The following is a 15,387-nucleotide window of genomic DNA, read 5'->3' on the forward strand; positions in this document are numbered from 1 at the left end:
CAAACAGAATTGAGAGGAATATATTTTGGGATTATTTTGCCCACTCAGTATTATCTGTACTCGTCTTTCTCTGTGTTTCAATAGGTCTTTGACTTCTGCCCGCTCATCTTCTACGCACAAAACTGGGTTATGTATTCTCTGCAATGGGGCTGAAGACTGCTACTGAACCATGGGTTGAGCGATACGGTCCTTCATATCAACAATCAAGTTTCGGCGCAGTCAAGTTCCGCCCCCTCATGCTCCAGTCAAATATTCTATCCACCTGATCATGACCGAAGTGTGAGCTGAGCATGATTGGAGCGAACCTTGACCGGGCCGCTAGGTGTGAATGCTTCTAGTTAAAAATCATTCAACAATATTTGAGCGGAATGTGATCTGAGCATTACTTGAGCGTAGATGTGAATCAAACCTTAAGGTATGAGCAACAGACAGGGGTACCGTTGTCGGGGGTAAGGGGGGGGAGCAAACCCGGAAGTGCTTCTTTGATTAGCACCAAAACTTTATTTCTGATTAATAAGCGTGGCTATTTGTTTGTTTGTTTGAGTTTATTTTTAACTCCACTTTATACACAGAAAAGATAATCGGGACTGGATCTAGACTAAAAGTGAGATCCTAACCACCACCTGGTAGCAATTCAAGTTAAGAGATTATTGTTTTACTGTTATTATGTATTAAATAAACAGATACCTACAATAAAGGTGTTCTTTTAACACTTAAAGTATTTTAAAGTAAGGCTATTATTTCTTGTCATTAAAACCATAAATATATAACATGTTTTTTTTTATTGAAGGAAGCTGGAATTTTAGAGGATCAGGGTAGAAAAAAAGAGTGGACAGGGTAGATAGGTAGGGAGGGACATCTGTCTCGCCTGGGTAAAAATTTTATCTTGAGCCACCCCAGGACTTATAAACAACAAAGTAGGACTGGGCAGCCTGGCTTCTATTGAATAGAATCAATTACTTCAAAGGATTAGTAATAATCAGGAAGAAAAGAACACCGTAGAGCGAGAAAAGTTCCGAAATTCAGCCAGGGACGTCAGCTCTGCTCCTGTTCCTTCTCTGGAACCATTATTGGTTTACCTATCCTTTGCGAAACCTTATTGATCAAGAGGATAAATTACCTTGTCCAGCATTTGTGAAATTAAAAAACGGAAATTTTGGATATTTTCTATAGTTTAATTAACGTAAAATTTGAAATATATACAAGTCGTATCCGAACGTTCATTTCTCTAATTATTTATCGGGCCAAAACTCTAATTTCGATGTTGGAAATCTCTATTGTTTATACCTGGATGCTTTACATTTCATGAATTACATCTGGAGTACGCTTGTCACAAGGTAGACTCGCGTTACTCCAAGAAACGTCTTAACAGGCGCAAGGTCACCCGACGTGTACATTTCTCAACCTTCATGGTGACAAGACACTAGGCTGCCCGGCACACCGTAATTACTTCAAAATAACATCCAGTACAAACTACCCTTTTACCTGTAAACTGGACACCAAGGCACTAGCTTGCCCGGCAATCCAATCTCTTACAGCATCCGTTTCGGGAGACCTGTCCTCCGGTCCTAGCTGACCGAAGCAAAAACAGCCTCTCCCTTCCAAGTCTCAGTTCCAACAGCCGACCTCCCCCTCGAGATCTGGGAGTTTATATATGTTTGGTTGGCGTCTGTTGCCAACGGCCCTTCTTTCAAAATTTTTAATCTTTAAGAGCTAAACTGCCCGCCTTTCTTTTGAACGTTCGAAACATGAAGAAAGAACAGAGCTACATGGTTTTTATACATGGAATATATGCTAACCTAAAAATGCATAATAAATTGATTTACACTAATCACACATACACTTGATTACCCAATTTAATTAACATATTAATAAATATTTCAATAAGAATAAAACACTGTTGCCCTGACACGGGGGCAGGGTAACACACCCTAGAGCGAGAAAAGTTCCGAAATTCAGCCAGGGACGTCAGCTCTGCTCCTGTTCCTTCTCTGGAGCCATTATTGGTTTACCTTTTTCAATGACCTTTGCAGGCCGGAAATAAGCGAGGGTCAAGTATTGTGCTGTCACACGTAACATAAAATCCACTTCATATGTGAAATTATTGTTAGTGTGGATTATTTTATTACTTTACTACATTTCATTACTTGTATTAATGTTAACGATGACACACACACTTCCTATAAGCAGTATGGAATTACAAAAAATGCATTGTAGGAGAATTTCCAGTTACTTCTTTCGAACCTTTGAACTGCGGTGGTCTGACTGTCATGCTGGAGACTCGGGTTCGATTCTCGAGGTGGTGATCTAGGTTGGAATTTATCCAGCCTTGTCCCCGCATAAAGCGGCTCCACAGCTCACCCAGCCTCAAATCAATGGATACCTGGGGACAACCCAGGGGAGATAAAGGATGTCCGAGCATGGTGCAGATCACATCACCTTCAAAATGGGCAATATCAAGAATGTGTGGGGCCTTAACCTCACATCCCCATGATATACCCTCATAGCACGGTGCACGGCTTCTTTCGAACCATTGAGGTATTATATGAACTATTGGATATCAATAGGTCTACAGTATAGCATTCGCAAGCACTGCCGCACGCAGATTTTTTTTTTCAGAAGCGGTTGGAATTCTGAAGGTAAATAAAAACTTTGTTCCAGGGAGTGGGGAAACCCAATAATCTATTTCATGCACTTGGAGCTTTTCACTCCATTAAAATTGTACTCGAAGACAAAAATGGAAATTGGAGGTTAATATAAGGGAGTCTCTGAAATAAATGATTCAATTCTGAATCGGAGGTTTGGTTTGAATATATAATCAGGATAATCTACCATTCTTGAGAGCTGGTACCGTTGAAATGAGACGTCAGACAAAAACGTGATTAAGAAAAGTTGCCTTAATAACTTCTATGCATTGTGACCCTACATTATTTTAGACTTGATACGAGAACGAGAATCGCCCTTCGAAATCAAGACGAGATCGTCAATGAGACATTTCCAAATGAACATGGAAGACTTTAACAACTCGAAACGAGTACAAATTGAATTTTACAGATTTGAAGAAAGACTGTGTTATTTATGGGCTGAAGAACAATAAGTGTTCAGTGGGGGGGGGGGGGGTAGGGGGAAACATTTCAAAGATATTATTTTGTCTGGGTTTAACACAGGGGCAAAGGCAGTGGAGGCAGCTCGAAACATTTGTCCTTTATACGGGGAGAATGCCAATGGAGAAAGCAGGGCAAGAGAATAGTTTTGTCATTACAAAGAGGGCATTTTTGACTTAAAGGTTTCTTCACGTTCAAGAAGACCATCGGGCTTTAATAGACAGTTTAAACACTTTAATTCAAGATGATCCACATTTATCGACTCGAGAATTAGCAAATGTGATAAACTGTGACCATTCAATCATCGTGCGACATTTGCATTCCATGGGTAAGGTTTAGAATACTGCACGCAACGAGTACAGTGGTTCCGGTCGAAGAATGGATTTGGAAATTCTATTTTTGTCTTTTCTGTCGAAAGCCATGGAGGGTCACTTGACCACTGAACCAATCACTTTTGTACAGTTGACCTGATGAGGGGGAATTTTCGTGGTATTCTGTGTTGCCAAATTTTTCATTTTGGGTCGTTTTCGAAATAGGGAGCACCCTCAACAAAGCCAAGCACAACGAAGCGTTGCCACCATGTAGCAAGAGGAAAGGGTCGCCGATTCCCTGCCTCTCCCTGAAATGTGAGTGATGGGGTTATGTTGAAAGGAAGAGGTGTCCTGTACAACTGGACAAAAATCAGATATGTAGCAACTGGTAGCAACACCGCTTTTCCCCCATTGAACTGGAGGCGGAAAGCTTGGGTTTGCTCAACTCCATTCTTTGGCTGGGCAGACTTTAGGCCAGGAAGACAGTATCAAGTGCTGCAACATGATAATAAACACCCATGCTCCACTACCATGACAGAAGCTGTTATCCAGGAGCTTGGTTGCATAGTTATTCCACATCCTCCTTACTCCCCCCCCCTCCTGGTATTGCACCCTCGAATTGCTACCTTTTCAGCTTCCAATCCATCAATCTTCAAGGAAGCTCCTTTGGTGACGAAAATGCTCTTCATACTTGGCTTGAGGATGCTTTAACCCCGAATCAGCTGATTTCTTTAGGTGTTGAATTGAAAAACTGCCTAAAGCGTTGGTAGACATTCATAGACAAGGAGGGCCTCTCCGATGGCACAGTGGTAGAGTCGTCGCCCTGTAATCAAGGGGTCCCGTGTTCGATACCTGGTGGAGCACAGTGGTTCGGATCCCACTTTAAACTGTAGGTCCAGTCCCAATTAGCCTTACTGTGCATAAAGTGGACTTAAAACACCAAATCAATTAGTCAATCATAGACAATGAAGGAAAATATATTACTGATTAATTTCTGTCTTTTGTTCATCTCAAATTAGTATAAAATAAAACTACTTTGCCACGGTGAAAAAACGCTACAAACTTATGCATCAACCAAATATTTCGCCATACAAAATTGAAAATAAACAGTGTCATTTCATATATGTGATCTTATACACATTATCTCATTGTAATCATTAAACTAAACTGTATAAACTAAATATTGATATCTTCTGTGCAAATGATGTAATCTATTTTTTTTTATCTGCACAAAAATATTTGATCACAAATTATGACTGAGCACACAGAAAGATAGCACAAACTGAAATTACCTGTAAAATAGGCTTTAAAAATGAAGTGAAGAATATGAAAATATGAGTACCATATTCTGATCTCATCAAAATCCTCCCAGGCGACAAGATTACCTGGCGGAAGCCACTTGCCAGCTGGCCGACTCCTCCACCTACAAAACCACCACGGTTGACCTTTCAGCCACACACCTCGACAAAATCCAGAACTTTATCTTCACCCTAGGACCCCCTGAGGGCCTGACAGCCTCCACCATATCCATGCTCATCCCAGACAACCCGTGCACCCCCACTTTTTACCTACTGCCCAAAATCGACAAACCTAGCAACCCTGGTAGACCCATCGTGTCCAGTTACAACTCACCTTCTGAAAGAATTTCAGCCTTTGTCGACTTCCACCTCCAGCCTCTTGTAAAAGCTCTGCCCTCCTACCTCCGCGACACCAACCACTGCCTTCAGAAAATCAACACTCTCCCACCATTACCCGCTAACACTATCCTTGTCACCATTGATTTTACTTCTCTCTACAACAACATACCTCACTCCCATGGCCTCCGCTCCATAGAATGCTTCCTCACCAACAGACAAAACCCCACAACTGCACCACTAATTTCCTGACCCATCTAGCCCACCTTGTCCTCACATGCAACAACTTCACCTTTGAGGACAAGCACTATCTTCAAATCCGGGGCTCAGCCATGAGTACCAGAATGGCACCATCCTATGCCAACCTTTTCATGGGCAAACTTGAACAAGAGTTCCTGGAGACCTAATCCCTCAAACCTCTCCTCTGGCTCTGTTTCATTGATGACATCTTCATGTTTTGGACACATGGAGAACCATCCCTGACCACCTTCCTAGATGAACTAAACCACTTAAGCTCCATCAAGTTCACCTGGACCCACTCCACAAACCAAATCACCTTCCTACATGTGGATGTGCACATGAAGGAAGGTCATTTGGAAACCTCTATCCACATCAAAACTACCAACCATATGCAATACCTACACTTCTCCAGCTCCCATCCGTTCCACACCAAGAAAGCCATCCCATTCTCCCTGGCCCTCAGAGATCAATGCCTCAAGACCTCACCCACCTCCTGACAGAACTACAACCTCTGCCAACACCAAGACTTGATCAACCGTGGATATCCTTCCACCCTGGTCACCAAACAAATATCCCGAGCTGCTTCATACATGTCCACCAAGAAACCTGCCACCAATCCCCCTGTACTTGTCACCCAATATTACCCACACCTCAACAAAATCAGACACACTCTACGTTCCCTCCTTCCCATCCTGCAGTGATCCTGACACCACAATTATCTTCCCCGACAAGCCCAGAGTTGTTTTCAAATGCCCTCCCAACCTCCAAAACATCCTGGTCCACCACAATCCACCAACCCACAATCCACTTGCCCCCAACCACCTCACCTACTATATCTGTGGGAGCTTCTACCTGGGGGAAACATCCACAGCCCAGAACCTCCGCATCAACAACCACTGCTTCTCCACCCAAAACCTGGACTTTGCTGTTACCATTCACATACCACCACAATATTTCCTTCAATGACTGCTTCCGGGTAGCGAACATCCACTCCCTGCCCCCATTCCACCAACACCTCAGTATGGAAAAGCTACATATCAGCCATGAGTGCAACCATATCCCCTGGCTTGAACAAGGCCACCCAGTAATGTCCCCCCACACCCACACCCTCCCCCTACACCTTTCAACACTCACAGTTTTAGACATCCTGGTGAAGGAACAGTTTTTTGGGGGTGATACTGTTAACTTTTTTTTCTGAACTGGCAACACTGCAGGCCACGCTATCCCACTGTTCATGTTGCTTAGTTAACAAGTATTTTCTTTACTCTCGATGATGCGGTAGCTACCATGAAAGTTTGAAGTTTTCCTGCATTTGGCGAGTGTTTCCTCTCTCCTCTTTCACTTTTTATTTAACCCTTGTGGGCCTCCTTCCTTTTATTCTATATATATTCACAGGAATAGGATGAGAAAAAGTGCCAGAAGGGCAAATTTAAAAAAAATGAACATAGGCATAGTTTTACCCATTACCCATCCACTTGGGGGGGGGGGGGAGCTAGCATCCCAAGTCCAACCCACTACTGGTCTTGCTAAACATATCAAATACAATAGTCATAAAATTCAAAAGGTTCGAGTCAAACACACTGCCCACATGCTCATAGACACCAAAATCAAGGAAACGCATGCCATAATGCACTTCCCGCACGAACTAAACATCGATAGCGGGCAAGCGCACCACACTTGGATTCCACTACTGCAGCAGTTATCGCCCGGAAATAGCAGACGACGCACCAAGACACACAGCGCACCTAACGGCAGCCAGAGAACTACGAACAAAAGACGCAAACCAAGCAACAGCGCAGCAAGTTCCAACGAGGATGGTGGCAGTGGCCACTGAAATTAATCGAAAAAGAAGAAAAAACAGCTTCGCGGATAAAAGTGAGTACTAGTTTCTCCGTATTTATATACTACCGCGTCTCTCTTTTCCAAAATTATGAAAAACTTTGTACTTTTCTAATTTTACTACAACTGAGAACCACTTGCGACTAGATTCGTGAAGAAAACTTTAAGATTAACTTAGAACAGAGAGAGGGGATGAACTTAGTTGGTTTGCTATCTTAATAATCTTATAAATGTTTTCAAAAAGCTCTCCAGAATAATATTTAGTAGGCTGTAATAAGTTTCCATTCATTTAAACCTCACATGCAGATCTTCTTTTTTACCAACATACTATGCATACTTATAATTGGATGTTTTTTTGCTTAATCAAGGCCAACCACAGGATTTATTTCTTAGGGGAGTGGGCAGCAGTACTTCAAGAGGAGGAAATGTGCTTTCCCCCAATTAAGAGAATTCTCATAAATCATCCCCACCACACCACAAGGATAATTTATATATGAACTTAATCTGCTGTCTTTCATGTTTGCATGCTACAATTTCAAAATTTGAATTGTATGAAGTCTTTTCAGATATATCCACCCCCTCTCTGCAGGCATCCTTGTGATTAATATCTAATCGAACAGAAACCAATGTCGTTCTAAGTTTCATTGATTCAGATTATAGTCCAGTACCGCCTATTGCCAAATCAGAAACCAAATTAGAATGAACAGCAATGTATAACTTTTGCCAACATTTAATGAGCACCGACGTATCAAAAAAAAAATGCTTAACGAAATAATGTGTACTATTATATATAGATATCTGTGGGACTCCAAAATTAAGTGCATTAAGCTGGAACGCTATTAGTATTATGACACTTTCGGATCTTAAGAAATGCCTATTGAAAAAATGAATTAAAGAAACTAAGAATTACGGACTATTACAAAATTGAGAACCTCTCAAGTTACTGAATTATCGCGAAAGGTGTGCTATTCTTGATCTCTATATAGGCTTAAGGATAAATTCAATTTTTTATTAAAATAAAAGAATTATGATCTGTGCCTGAAAACAAGGTATGAATGAAACAAACTTTAAAAAGAATGTGCACTAATAAATGATGGCATGAAGGATGTAGAAAGTTGCTATCTATAGGCAAAGTATTATTTAATTATCCTAAAAACTAGGCTTTTAATTGAGGATCGTCGACCAAATAACGTTTATATAACCCTGGTCAAGTGATTCAAAAGAAAACCAATTATGATATTCGAAGCAGGTTTTATATGATCACTTTGCCTATGCATTCTTTAATTTTCTTTCTCGAATTTAATAGTCTAAGCCTGTTTACTTGATGCCTGAATTTTAATATTGCTATACTCTCTATTAAAAGGAATGATCATTGGGTCATCTGTGCTTTAATTTCACAAACAGTATGAGCACAACATCAAATATTGATTTTCTGATAATTTCCAATCCCCCTTCCAAAAAAAATGATTAGGATTTCTTGCTGTTATACAAGCAGCATAAGCATGTATTCTTCCACAATAATCTTCCTGTGGCTTACTTGAAACAACAAATAAGCTTCTTCTTACCTCCAGAAGAATGAATCTATCTAAAGACTCCAAGAGATACCAGAAATTCGTAGAGCAGCATCTCTAGAAGTGATCCTCAAGATTCACATATAACCAGGAGAGTTGAACACAACTTTCAACTGCACCGCCTTTGTGCAATGAAAAATTCAAATAAACCCTGCACGTGTGCATACATATTGGTGATGTGGTGTAACACACACAAAAGACTTGGAAAGGAGTGATTTCGCCATTGAACTGTAGTGATCACCATTTAATAAAACAATTACACACGACGATTGAATCGCTTCTACAGGATCACGACATTTAGGTGTACATCTTTTAATGTCCCCCACGCAATACAAATCCACAGAAACTAAATTGACTTATTGAACTGACGCCTTTTCCCTATCAAAACTGCTATTCTGTTTAAGTCTCTACAATGATGGCTTCTCTTTTTCATATTCTAAAGAAACACAATTTTAGGAACTCATTGTTGAAAGGCAACATTTATGTAAACACTGGATGCATCAACTATTGTTTGAATTTAACAGTGTTTACCTAGCGCTCCAAGGTGGAAGTTAAAAAGAATTAACGGCAATATATTTTCTTTGAAATCTTGTATGGAACATATGGTCCATATAAGGGTACATGCACTTCAACTTTCATTGTATTCTACATCAGGACATAATTTGAAATTCTTTCCTTATCTGTGACTGCCACACCACAAGAGTAACACATGAAAGTTTTATGAGAATTATCTAATTTCTGTGTGCAGTTTCTATTTCCTTAATTATATTGTGCATGTCACATGCATTTGCGGGGGCTAATGGCCAGGTTTGGTAGGCTTATCCCCCCCCCTGCCCCTACCTAACTATGCCTATGGTGATGAAGGTGACAGTAAACACTTACCACACAAAAAGAAATAAGTTGATATTTCGAGGGATTTACCGTATTGTCATTCGAGAAGAAAGAGGTGCACACTTTCACAGGTGAAATATCAATATAATATTAAAAAATGTTGAGTTTTCTGGTGCCTGTGCGTTATCAAAGCAAGACATCAAACGCATTTCAGTGTTTAGTGGTGCAGGAACAGGAAAGGGGGGGGTACAGAGGTACATTGTAACCCCCTAAATTTTTGAAGGGGGTACTGTACCCCCTAAATCCGTAAATCGAGTTGTACCCCCCCTTGGTAATTTGACAGCAGACACAAGGTGCTACTGTTAAAAGAACCTATTTTCAGTTCGCCCAATAAAAAAGTGTATATTGTTTATAACTTATAAACATTATCTTCCTTACCACAGAAATTCAAACCATTCTAAACTTATTCTACTATTGAGCGACCACAAGGAAAAAAGCTTGGACGAAAAGTCCCCACATAGCTTTCCTTTCTTCCCTTCAGCTCAGGCCCCCTCCCCTCCTCGCGGGAGTACGGTGCACAGGAGTCGCTGGTGTGCTCGGGTTGTTTTGCTTGTAGTTCCACTATACATTGTGGTCGCTACTAGTTAGTTCATTGACCTAAGTTCTTGGAAACCTATTTAAGGAGATGAAAATTGTTTAAAATGTGTGTGGAACGATGGAATCAGATTTGCTCTCAGAAAATCACGCTGCTGACGAATGCTCCTTTGCGTAAGGGGGGGGGGGGTACACTTTTCTAAAGAAATGGTCGCGTTGATTCAAAGGGTATATGACTGATCCCATTTTCTTTTGAATATTTAAAATGGAATTTTCCAAAACGAAATACTTACACGATCGAGATGAGATACTACAGACCAACTTGGGGGGGGGGGGGGGGGGTACAATGTACTGCTGTACCTCACCCATATTTTTCATAACTTTGTAAGGGGGTGTTCGGAAAACTATACTTAAACATATATATTAAGATATTTTGAAAATAGAGTCCTGTTTAGCCTATCTGAGCATGAAGTGAATCTAGAATAAGTTTTAATGACTTCAGAGTGGAAACCGAAACAAAAATTAACACAAACAAGAACGAGAAGGACCTCGCCACACAGGAGACGAGATGAGGCTGTGACAATTTTCAACTCATTTCGTCGCGATATCATTCCTAGATTAAATTAAATTTTTCCTAGACATTTAAACAAGGTGCAATTTGCGATATTATCAGAGGGGGAATTATTTTTACTTATGTATTAAAATGCAACACAAACACAACGCCATTTTAAGTTAAACCCTAAAGTCAATCTGAAGAAAATTACATTAGTCAGATGAATGCACGAGATAAATGAAACTCACTGCAGGTTCTATTGGTAGATTTTTGATAGGATTCGCAAGGTCTTTGAGTGAGATCAGAATGTTTGATTGATTTATTTGGTTTATTTTACTTCGCATTTCTGCCACGTTTGGCTAATCGCAAAGATGAGGATGGGCGATGATATCATGAAATTGATGAACACTCACATGCGCAACCTGGTACCTGTGGCATCAAAGCACCCTATGGTAAGCCCTCCGCCACGGAGGCCGCCGAGGCGGGAATGTGTTTTCGATTTTCTTTGTAGATGCAAAAATCTTTAACTGTGACATTAAAGTTTACCTTTTCACATAAACGAGAAATTGACATGTCACCCTAAAACACACGCATGTATCTGCATTTAATACTACTACATACGAAAGGAAACCTTGGGCGGTTCTTCATATTGTCCACCAAAGATTGAAACGAAAAAAACAAAACATTTTGAGCGTATGCCTTTCCTTGCTTCCTCTGACATCTGAAGTATTTCGGTTTTGTATATGTACTGATAGTACTTTCAGTGCTAGAAGAGTGTCATTAGGTACAGCTAGTTGTATAACAAATAAATGCTTTGTCAAATCTTTCACAAATATTTCAAAGTTAGACTTCTTTACGAGTTGATTGGGAACTATCTCAAATCGTTTTTTTATTGTTTTATTAATACAATGCCTTACAGATGTCCGAGTAAATACCAAATACATGGCTTCTAAAAGACATTGGATGTGGTACACATCTGCCATAAATTGTTTAAAGATATTTTTATGCGTAGCTATGGGAATTTAAAATTAGAATGAACTGAACTGAAGTGGAACTCTATAAGTATGATATATTCATAATGTGGTTTCTATTCTCAGTGGGTGGGAGATGATTATTCCTGGTTGGGGTGGCTCAAGATCCTCCTCACCCCCTTTAATCTCAACCTGCATTAAAATGAATAGATGTATATTTGTTTGCAATTTTCACATTTCGAACTCCTGATTTTCCGTTCCGTTAAATTGAAATAAGGCCAGAACGAATTGTTATCTGGTTTTAAAATCTGTTTAAAAAAAAATTCTAAGAAAAACAAAGAAAAAAGAGTTATGCAAATTTTGCATTAAATAACAGGACATTCGTGTGTGCTGTTCTAAAATAGAATATTTCCCATGCCTTCACATTATACCTAAGTATCAAGGACGTATTTAGGAGGGGGTCCGGACACTCCCCCAAAAGACTTACCAAGAAATAAAAGTAAATAATCAAAATATAATTGTTTAGCATTTGTTATATAATCAATGGTTATTTCCGCTGAACGTATTGGGAGGCAAGGAATTTGGCTAATGATAATATCCATAAAATATTAATCAGAAACTTTACTTTTCATTAATTGGATCTAACTCCTTGTTTGTTATTCAATAAAAATTCAATTAATTTTCTTTTTGACATTAAATTCCTTGCCAGGGCAGTTGTTTTTATGCAAATCTTGGCGATCTTAACTACACGTAAGCTAGATAATGAATATATGCTTTTATATCTATTGTTTTACTATCTTCAGGGTAGCTACGATTTTTTGATTATGAAATTACCTGACTTTTCCAGGTTTTCCAGACCAGAAATGAAATTTTTCCAGACATGTTTGTCATCATGATTTTTGCTTTTGAACCTCATGTTTTTCAATTAAATATGCAGGCACGTTAATTATTATGAATATGAATATACACAGTTATTAGCTGAAAATTTACCAAGTGATTAATATAATGCTATTCAATGAAAAAATAAATAACTATTGTACTTCCTCATTTCACTAAGTCATTACAATTAAGGTGATGTAAAAAAAATCAATAAAAAAATGTGGCATATATCAAAGCTTTACAATGTAACCTGTATACAAACTCAATTATATCAATACAAATGAGAAACAACAGAAAATTAGGTCAAGTACTTTCAGAAAATATGCAATAAGTTTAATGATTATATTTTTTAATTTATTGAAAATAGTACATATTTCGGAAATTCAGAACGTGAATGGGGCCGGTGACCAACCATACACCTAAAAAAATATATACGCGGGCCATACTTTGGAATCGAATATCTCCATTATTTGAGTTTTCCACATGCTGGAACCAATTTTATATTACGGAAAACATCGAAATCTGTCTATTAAAAGGTAACAGTTCCGAATGTTTTATGGTATTTTTTTCAAATTTTCCTAGCAGGAAGACTAATTATCATAGAATTTTGGCAATCATTGTGACACGAAATTTGAACCTTCCTTAAAATAATGACCGCTATTTGGATTCGAAAAAAGTTATTTATGTTGAAACAAAAACTTCAAAATGACCTTATGAAATCATACACACTTCCCACGGACAAGGTATTCTCCGGTTGACAAACGACAGGAAGTATCGTAAACTAGTGGGAATGAATGTAGAAATAAATCGGAACCTTAGTAGAGTGCATTCAGGGTCTATTTTAATTCTAAGTCAACCAAACCTGACCTTCCTAACCTAACCACAAAGCATATATTGACAAAATCTTAAGTAATAGCTAAAACTCTGCAGTATGTGTTAACAGACATAAATCGAAATTGAACCATGTAAAAGTTGTATTTGTAGCATGATGAAATCGTAATAAAACAAAAGGAACTTGGGCCCATTTTCACAACTTTTATGCATAATTTCATTCTACACGCAAAAAAACGCGTAAAATTACTATCGGCTTCAAACCAACATTCCTAACCTAACAATGATGTGTGACCAGCGTACGTTTAATTCCTCTATTTCACACCAGTTTTTAAAAAATAAATTCGTTCTACATGCACAAAACAAGTGTATATTCGAATAATGACGTCACTGATACTGCATAAAATCACTAATTTCTCAGGTGCAACACATCTCTGCAATGTAAAAACTAAGACAACGAGCAAATGGACTAGTTGATCAGGTTGCTTCTGAATGGGTCGCAAACGAAGGACTCAAATTCACGGAACGGGTTCATGGGGGGAACGAAGTAGTGAGTCCCTTTGTTTTTACTCGGCATCCGCACCCCTCCAGTGTGACGTCAACCACAGCCAGTTACGTGAAATTCTGCTTGAAATAAAGCTTGAAGCTTTATTGCAGATCCAAAACCAATAAACTGTCCGAACACCAACCTGCTCCGCTTCAGGTATCAAAAGAGAACGGGTTCTGAACGGGTGTGTTCTTGAAGAAAGGAAATTTCCTCACTACACACTAAGCTAAAGCAACATTTTTTCCGCAAGAAATTCTGAGGATGGCTGGTGCGTAGGTTTCGTCTTGAGTAGCTTGTTCTCTAAGGAAAAATTTCACGCCTCTCCAAATTCCGGTCTTGAACAGGTTTACAAGAACGACTCGCAAAATGAACGGATCCAAGAACCTAGATCCGAGAGTGAATAGATATAGACTCGAAATGCGAAGGAACCATAATTTTGTACCTAACAGACTAGAAGTCATAATGACGAGAGGAACAAGTTTCTGAACTGAATCTTTTGGGGGGACTGGAATCACAAGAACCGATTTCGGAAGTGGAAATGAACCGTTCGTTCATTTTGTAACTGGTTCTCCTGCAACTCCAAAATGCATGTAAATTCCAGAAAATATGCAAAATTCCCTGACTATTCCCTGACTTTTCCCTGACCAACCAAATTCCCTGACTTTTCCCGGTTTTCCAGGTTTTCCAGTCGCGTAGCAACCCTGTATCTTTTACCTATTCATGTAAAAACAACAATACAATATTAATTAACTTATTTAATTTAATTAAATATAATTATTATAATTATATTTATTATTATTATTATTATTATTGCAACACTTGGTTGGATCCCCGAAATGTATTTCTAGGTGCAGTAGTATTTGTGTTTATATATATATATATGGGATGCTGAATTTTGTACCCCCCCCCCCAAATGAAAAACGTTCCTGCGCCACTGTCAGTGTTCATACTTTGAAAGTGGTTGAGAACAACTTTGGTGTTTTAAGCACCATATTTATTTTGTTTAAGGACAAGTCTGCACTCGGCTTTTCCCTCCGAGTCAGTGTTTCCAACTTAGCTCTTTTGGAGGTAGATCTGGCTCTTTCGTGCACTCATTTGACTGTGAACTGAGGTGTCCGCCCCCGTGCTTCACTATGATACCATCACTGGTTCCGGCCAACATAGACCAACTTTTGCCATGATTATACATTTTGCATGTGACATGATATTGTTATATTGTCTGCATCGTCCCACCCCCTCTTATATCCCCAGCTACTTTTTTTATAGCACCAGTTGACATGAAATTGGCATAATATTATTATCAGGGAATCCTTTATTTTTGATTTCATACGACCATGAGATGGGTGATGCCGCCGGATCTAGATGTGGAAAAATTAAAAATAAATTGTCATCAATTTCAGCTCCCCACCCCTTTGACAACTAACATTACTCTAGGAAGCACTTCATAAATTTAGATCCTCGAAAGTCAGTTTTAACTCCATT

The sequence above is a fragment of the Lepisma saccharinum genome, chromosome 10 (genome assembly GCF_977018435.1).
Source record: "Lepisma saccharinum chromosome 10, izLepSacc3.1, whole genome shotgun sequence".
In the NCBI taxonomy this organism is placed as follows: domain Eukaryota; kingdom Metazoa; phylum Arthropoda; class Insecta; order Zygentoma; family Lepismatidae; genus Lepisma; species Lepisma saccharinum.